This window comes from Schistocerca serialis, chromosome 6 (genome assembly GCF_023864345.2).
Source record: "Schistocerca serialis cubense isolate TAMUIC-IGC-003099 chromosome 6, iqSchSeri2.2, whole genome shotgun sequence".
In the NCBI taxonomy this organism is placed as follows: domain Eukaryota; kingdom Metazoa; phylum Arthropoda; class Insecta; order Orthoptera; family Acrididae; genus Schistocerca; species Schistocerca serialis.
The window spans coordinates 165,650,323-165,667,071 of NC_064643.1; positions in this window are offsets into that span (position 1 = coordinate 165,650,323).

Genomic DNA, 16,749 nt, shown 5'->3' on the forward strand with positions numbered 1-16,749 from the left:
TGCTTCAAGCTGATGGCGCAGTATTAATGACAAATTCTGAAGCCGAACTACGAAAGTCAATCCAACTTTTAAACATTATTGGAAAGGATTATAGTTTTAACGGAGCACTACATAAAACTAAGGCAATAGAGCTTCATGGAAATTACTCATTACGAAAGAGAATTGTAAGTCTACATATTTTGGAAAAAGTTGAACATTTCATTTACCTGTGGAGCTACATCACTTTTAAGGAAGTTAAGAATGTACATGTTAAATGAGAGATATCGGAATGGACGTGACATTATAAGCAGAACACTAAAAAACTGTACAAAGAATCAAAAAACTGAAATTCTGTAAGCTGATGGCCATGGCTGTTCTACCGTGAGACAGTGAAACCTGGGTTACGATCAGAAAAGAATCTAGTCTCGTTCAGGTGGGTGAAATGAAACTTTTACGAGCAGTCAACAGTTGCACTAAGTTGTACAGGATTCCTAATGATAACATAAGAAGTGAATACAGAAGAAAACAGAACTAGAAGGAACATTTGGAACGAATGGAAGAAACAAGGATTCTAAATATGGGCTTACAATACAAACCCAGAGGAAAGAGGGATATAGGACGGTCACTTAAGATATGGAACAAATTTTTCTGGTGCGTCTTTTTGAATTGTCCTGCACCGACCATCTGCTGTTGTTCACACATGTCGTGACTAAATTGAGCAAACCCGTTATAGTCGATAATGTTAGCAGTACTGGCCAGAAAGAGGTAAGAAGTGTAAGGTGTAGTGGTAAGCGTTAGCGCCGCATCGCACAAATGTGCACACTGCAAATTCGGAGCCAATAATTATGTTAGGGAGTGCAAGCACGTGCTGGTAGACAAGCGCATATGTGTGGCAGTCTTAAGCGCTCACGTTGCTGTGTTATCATGCGGGATAGCATCAGTCATCATCAGCAGCTTCCGCCAACGTTCGCGAATGATATTGGCCCTCTCTCTCGCACATTGGAGTCGCGTGCGAGCCACACTGAAAAGTTACGCACCTGCGGGCTGCTCTCTCTGCTAGGCGCAAATTGAGAGGGGTATAGAGCGTGTGGCGCGACGCAGCGCAGCGCGCGTTTTTGTAACTACTCAGGTTCAAATGGGACCGTGCAAATTGCGACGCGGCGCGACTGGGACGCGACACGCGCCTGCGCCAGGTCGCGCGGCGTTGTGGTTGTGGCACAGTTTCTCGCGCCGCACGAGTTCTGCGGGACTGTGGAGCCAATAATTCTGCAAGGGAGCGGAAAGGCAGTGCTGCCGTAATGTTCACTTCGGCATGGAGCATAGGGGCAGTGGAAGTATTGCCCATCCGGAAAATACGGCCTTACTGTAAACTCAATTTTATTATCACTGAGTAATGTTTGGTTTTTCGCCGTTTAAGCGCTCCACCTCTTTTCGTTAGTACATAATAGTTTTCAGTTACATATATCTGTACAGTTCTGTTGTTTTGTTTATTCCTTTGTCAAGAACGATGCACAGTTCAGTAACTGGTGAGCCATTAGCCACTGGGATTATATCTTCTGCCTCCACAATGTTTTCAGATCGTAAGAAGGGACAGACGATTCATCGTGAACTTGGTGAATAAGGAAGTAAGGAATATTATAAAATAACGTAATTTAGAACCAAGACAGGAAAGTAAAACAAGGTTATCTACTTGTTGCCTATTGTGCTGACGTATCTAAATGGTTCAAATGGCTCTGAGCACTATGGGACTTAACATTTGAACCGCACGGCCACACCGGCTGGCGCAGGATTCGAACCTGGGACCGTAGCGGTCGCGCGGCTCCAGACTGAAGCGCCTAGAACCGCTCGGCCACACCGGCCGACCTGACGTATCTCTACGATCTGTTGCAAAAAGTGGAAAAGGCGTAATTTCCACATATATGACCCCTTTGTGCATCTGGAAAAAATCGTCCAGGAATTGAGTACACACGTTTCACTATCGTTACTTGGAGAGCCGACCTAAGTGGCCGAGCGGTTCTAGGCGCTACAGTCTGGAACTGCGCGACCGCCACGGTCGCAGGTTCGAATCCTGCCCCGGGCATGGATGTGTGTGGTGTCCTTAGGTTAGTTCGGTTTAAGTAATTCTAAGTTCTAGGGGACTGATGAAATCAGAAGTTAAGTCCCATAGTGCTCAGAGCCATTTGAACCCTTTTGTAATACGAGACATTATACTATCTACATGTGGACTTCATATTTCCACTGCAAGCTAGAAACAGTCGAAAAGCAGTCACAAATACAACGTTTTAATTTGACTCGCCGTGTTGAGAAATAGCATTTCAATTGTTGCGTACACATTATCAGCATTAATGAACTAATTATGCAACACGCTACAAAAATGAAAACAATGGTCGGTATTATTACGAAAGTATGAGTATCCTTTAGGATTACATATATTTATTTTGTTGAAATGTATTGCTGACAAAGGCAGCTCTACTTTCATGACAACGTTTTTGCAACTACCGCTGACAAGGCACACATGGTTAGCTTCCGCATTCCTTTCGCGCAGATTATGCTCAGCTGCTGATAATGTACTGACCACTGTGTTGTGCAACAGATCAGTTGTTTACTTTTCTCAGTAACGACTATTTTATTCGCGAATCACACATTGTCAGTTTGGCAAGCCGTAGGTGAGTAACCAGCATCTGTCATCTGGCCCACCATTCCCCATGAAGGGAATGGTCGTCATTATTTTAATACTGCTCAGATCAGGAGAAGGAATAAAATCCTTTTGTAAGTTTCCATTCCAATAGTTCAGTGTTAAAAATACGATAGGTTACGAGGATTCTACCTAAATTCAAACAGATCTGGCAATTCATTTTTGTGTGAATTGTTAACCTTTTCTCATTCGAAGAAGCACCACCGTTTATGAGTAACGGCCACATGTCTCTTGTTGACAGGTTTAATTGTACTTCCTTTGCCAAAACACAGTGTAATTTGCACAAACTCATCTCACGGCAGCTATTGCGACAGAATTCTGAAACAGAGTGCCTCATTAAACAAGTAATTGGCAACCGTAGAGCTCAACAGCTTAGGAAAAACCTCATAGTGTCGGTTTGCAGTAACATAAGAGAAGAAATTTCGTCTTTATTTTTTTCATACCAGGAAACTCTTGTTTCATAGCTGACAATAATTCTTAAAAGATTACAGTGACTGGAGTGAAAAAAATAAAAAGGTAAGTATAAGTACTGGTATATCGCCGTATAAGAAAGTTCCATGTATTTACGAATTGGCAAATTAGTCTCCTCCTTGTGTACTACCGTATGCCAAGCTCTCGTTTCGATATCTCGAGCGGTGTAGGAGATATGAGAAAGATTTCAGTGTGCGCGCGCTTCGTTGCTGTCTGCCCAGAGTCTCGCCAACCAGCGAGTGCAAAGTACGTGTACGCGTCTTTATGCGTTGGACACGCGCGACACGTGCGGAACGTGCGCGCACGTCGCGCCGTATAGTCTTGTCACGTCACACGTGCTACAAGCATCTCAATATGCGCTTAGCCTACACATATTGCTACCTTTAAAGCTTTAGATCCATTCGACGTCCATGTTGCGCTGTCAATAAGTTGTGTTCTTGTTTTGAAAGCATCCATTATCGCAGGGCCGGCCAAACGCTGCACAGCGTGCAGACGTGCGGAAGTGCTGCACATGTGCGCACGTGTGCGACAGCGAGCGACAGCGACATTTGTTATTAGATATGTGTCCTACATGAACGGCGGCGGCTCCACTTCCCTGTTTATGTGGTGCAAGGAAGAGCGCAACATACCCAGTCTCGTTTACCCTGGTAACCGTAACCTTAACAGAGAAGTACTGAGAAATGCCAGGTACTGTGGAAAAGCAAAGGACGGGAGATCTATGTTCTCAGTCGTTTAAAAATGACTGGGAACTGCAATTCGTTTTTGCATCCGTTGGTGAAAACTCACAATGTTTGCTGTGCCGCCGAATAATAGGCGGCCAGCGTAAGTTTTCAATTGGAAAACACTACAATAAACATTAAAAAGACGAATGTAGTGTACTCAACAGTGAAGAACGGCAAGCAAAATTAAATGTCCTTAAGAAAATGGATGAGACACATCAACTCGATTGTCAATTTTCATGACCAGTGATAAACGTGTTTGGATTTATTCCTTTCATATTTAAAAATTATTGTTTACTAACTGTGCATTATTGCCTCATTCTGCTCCACGTTACATTATTATCAGGAAAGTTGGTCATTAAATCGATTGTTCCAATGTATACTTACATTTAGGGATTTTTTTTTTTAATGTGTGAAGGGCTACGCTCAGCTGAAGTCGATAAAACATAACATTCATCTAATTGTCGGTTATTATGTAGATTTCAGACGTAACTGATGAAAAATGTAGCAACAATGGTATTGAAATAACAGGTGATCATCGAGAGGTCTGCGGTTATCATTCTGTTCAGAGGTCAGTGAGACATAAATTATGTGGGTGTAACTGAGGGCACCGAGAATTAGTTATAGGAAACCTTGCATTAGTTTAATGTTATTTGAAATCATGAATAAGGTTCGTTGGAAGTCGCTAAGTGCTCTCTTTCTTAAATACTAGATCAAAAACATTACGCGTATTTACGTGTGAGTAGACTGTGACAGTATTTTAAATGCTTAATACGCGAAATACCTTCCCATGGTTGGCCTGCAAGCTGTGGAACGAGCACTAGAATGCGCCGGTACAGAGTATCCCAGCAAGTGGATAAAGCGACATCTGTGCGTAGAAACATGCACTACATGAACGTAGACGGCTGCGGCGTGCAAGCTGTGACCCGGAAGCTGCACATGTGTAGGAGCACCGCACGCGTGCAGAATTTCTGGCCGGCCCTGCATCATCGCATCTGGTAATCATAACATTATCCGCCCCTGGTAACTTAGTGGTAGTCCCGGTCGGGGTACACATTTGCCGGCACGGTAACTCAGCGTGTTCGGTCAGAGGGCTGCGTGCTCTCTATAATAAAAAGACTGAATCAAGGAATCAACGATCAACTTGAACGGATGTCTTGTGACGTCCGCCCAGACCAAATGCAACGAACTCTATCGAACAAAATGAAAAAAAAGTGAAGTGGTCAGCGCGACGGAATGTCATGCCTAACGGCACGGGTACGATTCCCAGCTGTGTCGGAGATTTTTTCCGTTCAGGGACTGGGTATTATGTTGTTCTTACCATCATCATTTCATCCCCATCGACACACAAGTCGCCGAAGTGGCGTCAAATCGTAAGACTTGCACCCGGCGAACGGTCCATCCGACGGGAGACCCTAGTCACACGACATTTACATTTATTTACTATGACAGTTTGGTGGGTTGTAAGACAACTTATATTTCATAGTCGAGCGGCTGCTTATAAGCGACACATCACGCCGGTAAATGTCAAATGACGCATCGCTTGATGTAAGGAGCGTAAACATTGGACGTTTGAACAATGGAAAAAAGTTATGTGGAGTGACGAATTACAGTACACAATGTGGCGATCCGATGGCACGGTGTGGGTATTGCAAATGCCCGGTGAACGTCATCTACCAGCTTGTGTAGTGCGAACAGTAAAATTCGGAATCGGTAGAGCTATGGTGTGGTCATGATTTTCATGGAGGGAGCTGGCTCCCCTTGTTGTTTTGCGTGGCGCTATCACAGCAGAGGCCTACATTGATGTTTTACGCACCTTCTTATTTCCCTCTGTTGAAGATGAATTCCGGGATGGCGATTGCATCTTTCAACACGATCGAGCACATGTTCATAATGCAGAGTCTATGGCGGAGTGGCTGCACGACAGTAACATCACTGTAATGGACTGGCCTGCACAGTCCTGATCTGAATCCTACAGAACACCTTTGGGATGTTTTAGAACGCCGACTTCGTACCAGGCCTCACCGACCAACATCGATACCTCTCCTCGGTGTAGCACTCCGTGAAGAATCGGCTACCATTTCCCAAGAAATCTTACAGCACCTGATTGAGTGTATGCCTGCGAGAGTGGAGGCTGTCATGAAGGCTAAGGATGGGCCAACCATACTGAATTCCAGCATTACCGATGTAGGGCGCCACGAACTTTTAAGTAATTTTCAGCCAGGTGTCCGGATACTTTTGATCAAATGGTGTACATCCACAGAAGAATAAGTAGAATATAAAATTACTATTATGTCATCGAAAAGCCAACAACCAGAACTGTTTATAACCTACATATACACTGTCCTAAAATGTAAACTAAATAGTATGAACAAAAATATGTACACATTTCAGGCCACTGGTGACGGCTAATAATGAATAAAGGCGAAACGCATGTGGCACGAAAATTGTGTTTCATTCAGTTGTAATCAGACGGTCCAAAAGTAAAAATTATCGGCATACCGCAATAAGGCGGCGGCAATCTAGCACACATAAAACTGCTCTGTTTCACCATGCTACGTCCATACGGTCGTTGGCAATGTGTTAGATGTAACGAAAACTATGGTATCCTGGGTGGTTACAAATCATCATAATCGGACACTAATAGAAAGTGACAGTGTTTTGATTGACCTCAGCAGCGTAATTTACGGAATAAATACGAAGAAGACAACTAACGTCAAATGGACAGTCAACTTCAAGAAGATTAGGGATTGGAAAAACCGACATGTGAAAACCGACACCGGTATTTTAGTTTTGAATAACCAGCATTTTTCAACGCCTGTTTGGCCTCCGTTACAACAGATATTTTTATTTTTGACTAATAACTCAGCAAAAAACTGAAATATCTGTTAGCCATAGCAACAGTACTAAAATTTTACGTTTCTAAATAAAGCTTAATTAAAGACGAGCAATTTCATTCGTAAAATTTACATCGCTTTGAAATATTGCGCTATTATAGAAAATGGATAAAGCGATCAGTGCTATTTTAATGACAATGCTGGCAAAAACAAACAAATACATGGCATAAGAATTGGTACAGCATCACTGAGACAATTATGTACCTATTACCATGCGGTATGGCCTATTAGATGGTACATGTGTAGATGCTGTGTGCAACATTCGCCCCATCCGGTCTATATGGTAGTTTTCCACTGTCATCGTTGAACATCAGTTTAATTACAGAATGGTACCTTCCAACGTCCGGGAAGTGCGGTTTCAATGAAGTAAAATGTTCCGTTTGCTTTAAAAGACTGAAAACTGGAGGAGCCATAACCGACTTGTGACGACATAATATGAAGTGAAAATCTAAAACTTAACACTTTACTCATATTTTACGATAAAAATAGAAAGCAGCTGATTTGCTTCCTCTGTCTGTATAAAATGCTTTTACCTGCTCATAACCCTGACGGACTTATTAACACGAAGGACAGAGTACTTCGGCCTCAGTTTTCAGCCTTTAGCACTGACTATTCGTAATTTGCAAAGTGTGGTATTTTACCCTATTACAACATGAATTTTGAGTACAGTTTCAGTAAACTAGATTCAGTCGGAGAATACCGGTGATTTTTTGTGTAATCACATTCCGAGAAAAGTAACGACGGACTAAGTTTTCTTTTATTTGCTTATTTAGTTTATCATTTTGATTTACGTATCTTATCTTATCTTTGATTTATGTATCTCTCTCAGAGAGAAAATTTTTCAGTCTTTCTTCGATTTCTATGTTTATTAATCATAGGAATAAAAAGGGAAAATCAGTTACGTAAGAGATCATTTATTTTGAGTGGTTTTAATACTCCGTTTAACTTGGCGCTGAAAAACAAAACGATATAACCGAAAACCTGTTCTTTCAGCGATAACCGTTATCCCTAACTCTGATCACTGGAGATTTTCAGCACAAGTAAAAATATAGTGTTCTAATATTCTTTGGGATCTTTTTTTTTTTTACCAAGACCGCAAGGAACGATACATCGGATACTAGTGTCGACTAGTTAAATGGCCATCTCCCAGATTTGAAAGTATACATAAAGCTACAGGCCCATCTTCATGCCACAGAGTATCCAGCGAAGGAGCCCCCGATTTCAGAATCAAATATCTCGAAAACTAAGATTGATAGCTCATTACAACAAAAGCTTAGTTTATTCCGACAGCTGTAAGAAAAGTTTCTAAACAGTACGAAAAACTGCTAGCAGACGGCGCTGAATGCTGTGCAGCTCTTAGAGTATCAGTCTTCTGCAAGCAATCGTTGCAAGCAGATTGCAATATTTCCGAAGTCCGCCACTCTCAGTACGGAGCTGGGGCAAACGAACCCTGAAATTTGTAATTGCATCCTATAGTGTCTCAACAGGAAAGGATTCAGGTTGAAGCCAACATGATAGGATGTTCCCCATAGAGTGTCTGTCAGAGTGCCGAACAAAAAATAAGCACAAGGAATCAGAACTGGTCCTCTGTTATGCCAGTCCCGCTTCGATATCCGCCCCCCCCCCCAAAATTCTATTAGTCCGTCCAGATCCTTGAGCGTCATGCACTCCGCCGCGCCTTCCGTATACGCCTCACGTCCCTCATGCGGATCCTCTATGACCTGATTCTTTTCCCCCATCTGCTCCTATTCCTCGAATACTCTATGTCTCCCACTGCCTTGATCCTCCTCACCCCCTGGTTGCTCCTCTCCTCTCCTGTCCCCGCCCCCTGCCACGTCTTCACTGTTGTGTCCCCCCTACCCACCATCTCTACACCCTTCATCTCCTTTCCCAAGGTGGCTTCCATCAACTCCCCCTCCCAATGATGCCCTCTCTCCCTCCATTTTCCCTCCTATCAACTCTGATCCTCACCCCGTCTCCTTTCCTGTGTCCTTTCCCTGGGCTCCCTCTTGCCCCCCTTCCATCCTGTTTTCTCCCCACCTCTCCCTACCGCCCTTCTCCCCCCCCCCCCGAGTCCTTTTGTATTCCCCTACCCTGCCTTCCCCATTCCCTGTCGCATCTGCCCAGCACCCCCCACCCCTCTTATCGGTCCTCATCCTCCATCGGCTCGTTCCCCCCCCCCCCCTTTCGTTTTCCCTTTACTTTCCCCCTTTTTATTTTCCCATCATCCATCCAGTTTTCCTCCACGTGCTCTCGGCTGTGGTATGTCATATTTGCCAACTTTTTAGTGCATTGTTCCAAGTGAATGTTCAGTGTTGTTCGTCTTTCCAAAGTGTTGCAAACAGAAACCATGCTGTCGCTGGATGTGAATTTTATGTCTTTTGTGAACACAAACCAGACTGTCGCTGTGTTTTTTAATTGTCTGTCTATTATTTTACCTGTCCGCTTCATATGTATGTTATTATCATCAGCATCCCTTTGTTCTATGTTTTAAGTTCCATTATTTTTTCGCCATGTTACCATTTAAGTCTCCGATTTTATCGCCTGTTTTTATTCTTTATTATCTTCATGCTTTTAAGACAAAGTCTGTAGGCTGAAGAGCCGCATACTAAGCTACTGCAAGCCCGCCCCCTTGGGGGGGAATCGAAACTCAATAAAAAAAAAATCAGATCTGGTGAATATGGAGGTCAATCGATTTCTGCTCCAGTAAATAATCTAGCGTAAAGACTCTACTCACGAAGTAACCATCAAAAACGCGAAACTACGGTGCGATGTGCTCTGGCCCACCTTGTATGAACCTCTTGGTGCTCGGTCGATCCTCCAACGCCAGCTGTCTGGCCACTTGTTGCAAAATTGCAACGTAACGTTCACTAATGATCGTTTCTCGCATCAAAAACCGCCCAGTAATGCCTCTGCTACATACCGCAGCACAAACAGTATCTTTAGCAGCATCCAGTGATTTTGCTTCAGACAAAGTGGAATTTTCGAAACCCCTAAATTACCAGTTTTGTTTATTCATGCCCCATTCAGTTGAAAGTGTGCTTCATCTGTTAACCAAATGCAGTCAGTGTCAAATCATTTTATATCAATCATTGTGAGGATGTGGTCCGCAAAATAAGCCCTATGTTGCAAGGTCGCAGAGGAATGGCCTGAGACTTTGGTTTTTGAATAGAAAAATATGTGGGCTCTGTTTCTGTATTTCCTGCGTGCTGGAATGCTTCAAACCAGTCTCCGCTGCAATTCTTTGGACAGATTTCCTTGGATCTTGCTGCATGATTCTACAAACTGTGGCGACAGATTCAGGAGCAATTACAATCTGCCTGGGGCCAACATTCCCCGCAAGATCAACAGCCACACTGCCTATAAGCTGGAATCTGGTGAAGAGCTTGCGAATGGTTTTCCGCATCTGGTCCTTTTGGAACATTAAATCGACTTTGAAAACTGTATCTTTTTGATTTAGGACATTGACCAGAAAAGTATGTTACTCGATGGATGTTATATGACTTCAGCTTCCTTCTTCGATACACTAACCTCTTTTCGCTTTTCAACGAGGGTAGCTCTAAGTTGCGGCCCATATTTATAGGCACTACGTGTTGCGATGGCCTCGCAATCTCTTAGCAGCATTTCTATTTCTTAAATTTTGCACAGTTTCTGTCAAAAATTCTCACAGCTTTCACAATAAACGCACCTTTTGTTGCACTCATCTATCGATCTCAGTTTTTGAGATATTTAATTTTGAAATCACGGACTCATTTGCTGTTCACCCTGTACAAAAAATAAGGGTAACTCATGGTTGCATTCTAGTTGTAAGAGCACATGCCACACGATAGAAAGCAGTGTCTAAAGCGACTACTGACCTCAATAATATGGAACATATTATTTCCTCCCACAATGTATTAACGTAAAATGGCAGACAGTACTCGATACAACAGTATGTTTAAAATTACGAAATGGAAATACGATCCACTCTTACGAATTTCAAATGTTGTTTATCATGGACAGCCGCGATGCAAGTACCGGTCAGTCGACATGACAATGGTAAAAATTGTATAAGAAATAAACGTAGGATATGGACGCAGACATGAGTAGACCCCTCGTTCCTTACAGTACTGATAAACGGTGAGGAAGCGCACACAGTTCAACGTAATTCTAATATAATGACAAAAATATTTTTAAAAATGAGAGTACTTGCGTCTGTTGTGTACATTATATAGAAAGGCTGTTTAATATGAATTTAAAGTATTATTCTAATCTCCTCTCGTATAGAAAACTGAATAGTTGAGAGACTTACCTTGAAACTAAAACGGGCACAGTTGTTTAAGTTTTCTTATGAAGTATGTGCTATGTAGTCCGAGATCTACATTATGATCTTGTTATTGAAGAATATAATATATCGTCTGACGTCCGTATGATGTTATTATTCAATAGCAAAGCGGACAAACGGCTGATCGCCCTATCTTGAAACTACAGGAAATGTGATTTGGAAAGTTGTATTAATCAAGTATGTGATGTGTTTGTCTTGTTCAATGTGAATGAAACAGGAACTCACAGCTATTTTTCATCCTTAAACAGTATGTATCCCAACATTAAATTAACTTTCGAAATTGGAGAGCAGTTCAATGAAGTTTTTTGATTTTACAATAACGCAAGTTTTGGCATTTCTATAAACTGACAAGAACTGATGTTATCAGTAATGCTACCTCACGTCATCCAGAGTATTACACAATGTCATTCTTTTGTTCTATGATTCAGACTCCTTCGCCTTCCAACTGAGCAAAGCATTATAGATAAAGAGATAATTTTTTAGCTCCACATTGGTCAGTCGGGACGTCCATTTTCAGCTACCCTTAGAAAACATCCGACATGAAATTGCAGACATCCAGCATAACATGAAAATATTACATGTCGCTCTGAAAGGAAGAAAGCTTGATCTATTGGAAGGGTTGCAAATATATAGTCGTAACAAAAATTCACTAAACAGTGTAATTAATGACTATCTGGAATTCACCCAACAAAAGTCCATTATCTCTGTCGACTTTCTGCAAATTAAATAGTATTATCTATGCACAAAATAAAACTCCTAACTGCAGTAAGTCGTTTGTATCCATTAATGATACATCAAAATTGTATACACATCATGTAGGCACGGAGCTACATATGAAGTACTAATATAAGATTTAAGAGCATTCTTTGAGAAATTCAAAGTAAAGGTAGGATATATGCTAGTTAGGATACTTCCAAGCATACGCACAACCCTTTGAGCATGGTACTGACACATTGTATATTATTTATGGCTATAACGTGGTATAATTAACTGTTTGAAAAGTAATGTGTCTCATAGATATAAGGCTACGTGTCATATGCTTCTAAAACAAGATTGTGCTGCACACGTCGAGCTATGTATCACATATTTCATTAATAAAACTTTTCAAATTACGCTTTCTGTAGCTTCAAGGTGGGTCGCTCAGCTCTTCTACAATTTTACTGTCGAGTAATTAGTATCGCATGGACAACACACCACACACTATATGCTTCAAGCACAAGAATATAACGTGGACATCAGGCTACATAGCACATGTTTCATAAGAAACATTTCCAAAACATGCTGCTTTTAGCTTAAAGATAGGTCTCTTAGGTGTTCGACATTTTAACTGTAAGACAAGTGTGTTTTGTGCTTTAAATTCCCACTATGTAGCCTTTCTACGTTCTTTAGCAGCAGACATATGTGCCCTCACCATATTTTTTTCACTTTATGTTACAATTACGTAGATTTGTGCCGTACATTTATCCTGAGCGTCTGTCTGTAATGTATGGAATTACAGTGGTGTAGTCATATCTGCCTCCATATCCTACATTTGTAGAATTTTTTTGTGTGATTGATATCACATTCTAAAGACAACATGTGACAGACATTATGTTCTACAGCATACATAATATTAACATTACCGTAGACACTGATCTGCACACAAGGAATTACTTAATTGTAACTGTTAGTTTTCTGTAAATTGGTTATATTACTGTCAATTTATGAACTGAAAATGCTATAATTATTACTTTTGTAAAACGTTATGCCCGTACAGTTTTTAGTGCCATATTTGTTGCATTAGTGCTTATATACCGTATGGAATGCGTTAGAATGCTGCACTCACTTCACATTTTTTACATTTTTATATGTAAGCTTATACTTACATTTCTCTTCACCTCCTCATTGTACATCACTGTAAGTACTTATGCTTTTCTTCATACTTGTTTTGTGATTCATATATAGCATTTCTAATTGTTTCAGACATACAGGGTGATTCACGAAGATATGCAAATATTTTAATATGTTATTTTACAGATGAAACTAAGGAAAAAAGTTCATGAAAAGTTCATATAAACATAGGTGCGCAATCGTTTAGGTACGGAGTTATGGCTAATAAAAGATTTTGTCTGAAATTTACCAACTTAGCTAATATAAATCCATCGCAAAACTGTAAGAAGTTAAAGTAAAGCACGATTTCCATATATTTTATTGTTATTACTCTGGAGAATCTAATAAAACATGTCCCAGACGTGTATCTGCAGTAGTTTTCCAGAACATTTAGAGAAGCAAAGATTGTTATAAAGTAAATTTGTTTACTTTCCATTAAGAATCTACAAACGTTTATGTCATTGTTGGCAGTCGTTAGTGAGTTGTTTCAGTCGTTTCCTAACCTTGAAACGAGTTGATTTTCTGTATTGTTCAGTGAAAGAACGTAATAACAACGGTGTATTTAAGTGAAACCACATAGTAACTGTTGTAGTTTGTAATTAATTATGAAATAGGGATAATGTTCAAATTTACAACAGAGGAATACACCGATATGGTGTTTATGTATGGGAAATGTGATGATAATGCTGCGGCTGCAGTTACCGAATATCGTGTACGTTATCCAACATGGAGGATTCTGAATGAACGAACCATTAATGGAGTATTTCGAATGTTATGAGAGGCAGGTTCTCCACCTAGCGTTCATAAATTCGTTGTTCTGTGCCCAACAAAATAATAATGAAGACATCAATCGACACTCGATGTATTACATAACTGTAACTTCTTGTTTTGTAAAAATGGGTTATAACCCTTCGCTTTATAAATTGAAAATGCTGTAATAATTAATTTTATTAAACATTACAGTCATACTGTTTTGAGTACCTCATTGGTTACATTAGTGTATATATGCACCAGGTAATGTGTTAGAATTCTGCAGTCTCTTATATTTTCTTCACCTACTCATTGTACATCCCTTTACTGGGATGGCTCAAGGGGGGAGGGGGCAGGCGAACTGCGCCATCGCTCAGGGCGTCAAGTTATGGGGGGGCCAAAATCTTAAATTTTAATATGGTTCCAAACGTATGAATTACACTACACTACCTACCCTCTTCTGAGTTATGAAGGACATCATGGTCGACGTCGAGGGTGCAGAACGTCCGTTGTTCGTTTACAAAGTCCCTTCTACAACCTCTAGAAGCCTGTGATAGCAATTTTTGAATTACCCTTCATATTATATTAATACACATAGTATACATAAAAAATATACAGCCTATGTCCATCCGAGTATTTGATAGATCGCCGTGTGGTTAACTTTTCCCATTTTGGTAACAACGTTAAACATCTTGTATTTATACAGTAGTAGAGATACATATTTATATATTCTGTATATTAAAGAAATATATAGCTTATGTAGGTTCAAACACTTATTAAACCCATTATGCAAAAATTACAAGTAAATAGGTCAAGAACTTTCCGAGGTATTTGCTAACAACATTTACCCTTCATATAATTTATTTATGCGCAATATGTATTAAAATGTATGTACCTTGAGTCCATGAGAACCTTTATCAGAGTATTATGTAAAAATGTGAAGTAATTCTGTCGAGACTTTTTCGAGATTTTTGTTATCAAGGACATGCCGTTAAATAGTAGTATAGATTAAACAGAACTGATCTCTGAGAATGTATTTCTTACTTGTTTTTATACCCTCATTATTCGCCAAAATATGTTTTGATGATGTTTTGTATCTACTAAAAAAATATGGTACAGAAACAATTACAATACAGTTGAACTCACTGCCTGGGTTACCTAACTTAGTTCACGACTAATGATAAATAAACAACAGTAATGAATGCATACATTAATATATACAATATACACAATATATATATTAATAGGACTGATGGTCATCAGATGTTAAGTCCCATAGTGCTCAGAGCCATTTGAACCATTTGAGCCATATATATTAATATATATATTTGACACCATTTTATAGGACATTTATGCCCTTAAGATAATATATCACTTATGGCGACCATTACAGGACAAATTACTGGGTAATGTCTGACAACTTTCATCCAGCCATTTAGAGCCTATTGATAAGGAAGAAGAGTTAGTTGATTTAGACGAGTAAATATATCTGTCTTGACCTACAGCCATGTTACAGGTTGCTGTAATAGTTACAGAAATAAGCAACAAGTCGGCAAATGGTATCTTCCACTGTAACATCTGGTATTGAGTTATCTATTCACCCAAATTCAACTCTTACACGTCTGTGTTATGCGGATCTGTGGGTGGCCTCACTCAGCAGTGCGAAAGGGAGTTACATATACCTTACTCTCACTCGATTGCTTGGTGGGTGGAATTTTCCGCTGCGGCGTGTAAGCTTGACGACTTGGGCTTAGGGTCTAAACTGGTCTGGTTAGCAGTGGCGCATCGACCATGGTCAGAGCCTGTGTGCCGAACCAAGGAAGTAGCCCTTCATTTTTGTAAATGAGTGATCCGGTTTGGAATAAGATGGTAAAATAAAACCCGTATTATATAACATTTCTCTGTTATGTACCCTAAGCTAATGAATCTTAAATACAGATTACAAGAGATTAGGGATTTAATTGTTGTATATTTATTGGACTTGGCTCTTTCAGCCATAGTCCTTCACAACACATGATGGTGTCACCTTGTACCTAAATTTTAATATTTAACAAAAGTAAAAATAATATCGAAGAATCCCATGCACTGAACGTAGTTATACAAAATCCACTCTAGTAGCTTTTCAGTTTTCAAAGTCGTTAATTATGTTGTGAGTATATACGTTACCTAAAATGTTCCTTCTGGATATTATGGCCAAGATGGACAGTGTTTCCTGACTCGTTGTTGAACGCAAGTAATTTTTTATTAATTTTAATTTTGAAAATTGTCTTTCTGCACTTGGTCTGTGACTGGCATAGTCATTAAAATTCGTAGTAGAACTTTGAGATTAGGGCATATGGTTGTTAAATTATTTACACATATGAATTCCAAAATTTTTGTTTGGTCTTTGTCTAAATCTTTAAAAAGACCTTCAGCATCTATATCTGATAAACCATCGTTTACAGAAAGTCTTTCCTTTAAATGAGTACAGTTAATCATTAGCTGGCTTTTATTTCGAACATCGCTGAGTTCAAACAAAAAACTAAATACATTCTTGTGACTAGATAAGAAATCAAAATGTTTTGCCAACATTAGAGCGTGATCTAAAATGTAAGAGTACGCGTTAAACTTGAAAAAGGTTTTCGAGTCAATTTGATGTGCCTGGGTTTCATGTTCACAATCAAAAGTTTTTGGAGTTTTCGGTGCCTTAGAGGTCTATAAGTTTCAAACTCAGATTCTGTTTATAATTTTGCAGCAATTTCGTTAAAATGGCTCTGAGCACTATGGAACTTAACTTCTGAGGCCATCAGTCCCCTAGAACTTAGAACTACTTAAACCTAACTAACCTAAGGACATCACATACACCTATGAAGCGCCTAGAACCGCTTGGTCACACTGGCCGGCTGCAGCAATTTCCTTGGCATTATTTACAGCTATTTCAAATTTTTCGTTCAGTTCGACAGCCGATAAAAACGTTTTCTTTAGATCTGCTAAAGCATCTAAACTGACCTTCATATCTCATTAAGAGACTAAAACTTTTTACTAAGAACGTTTATGTTTGTCAGT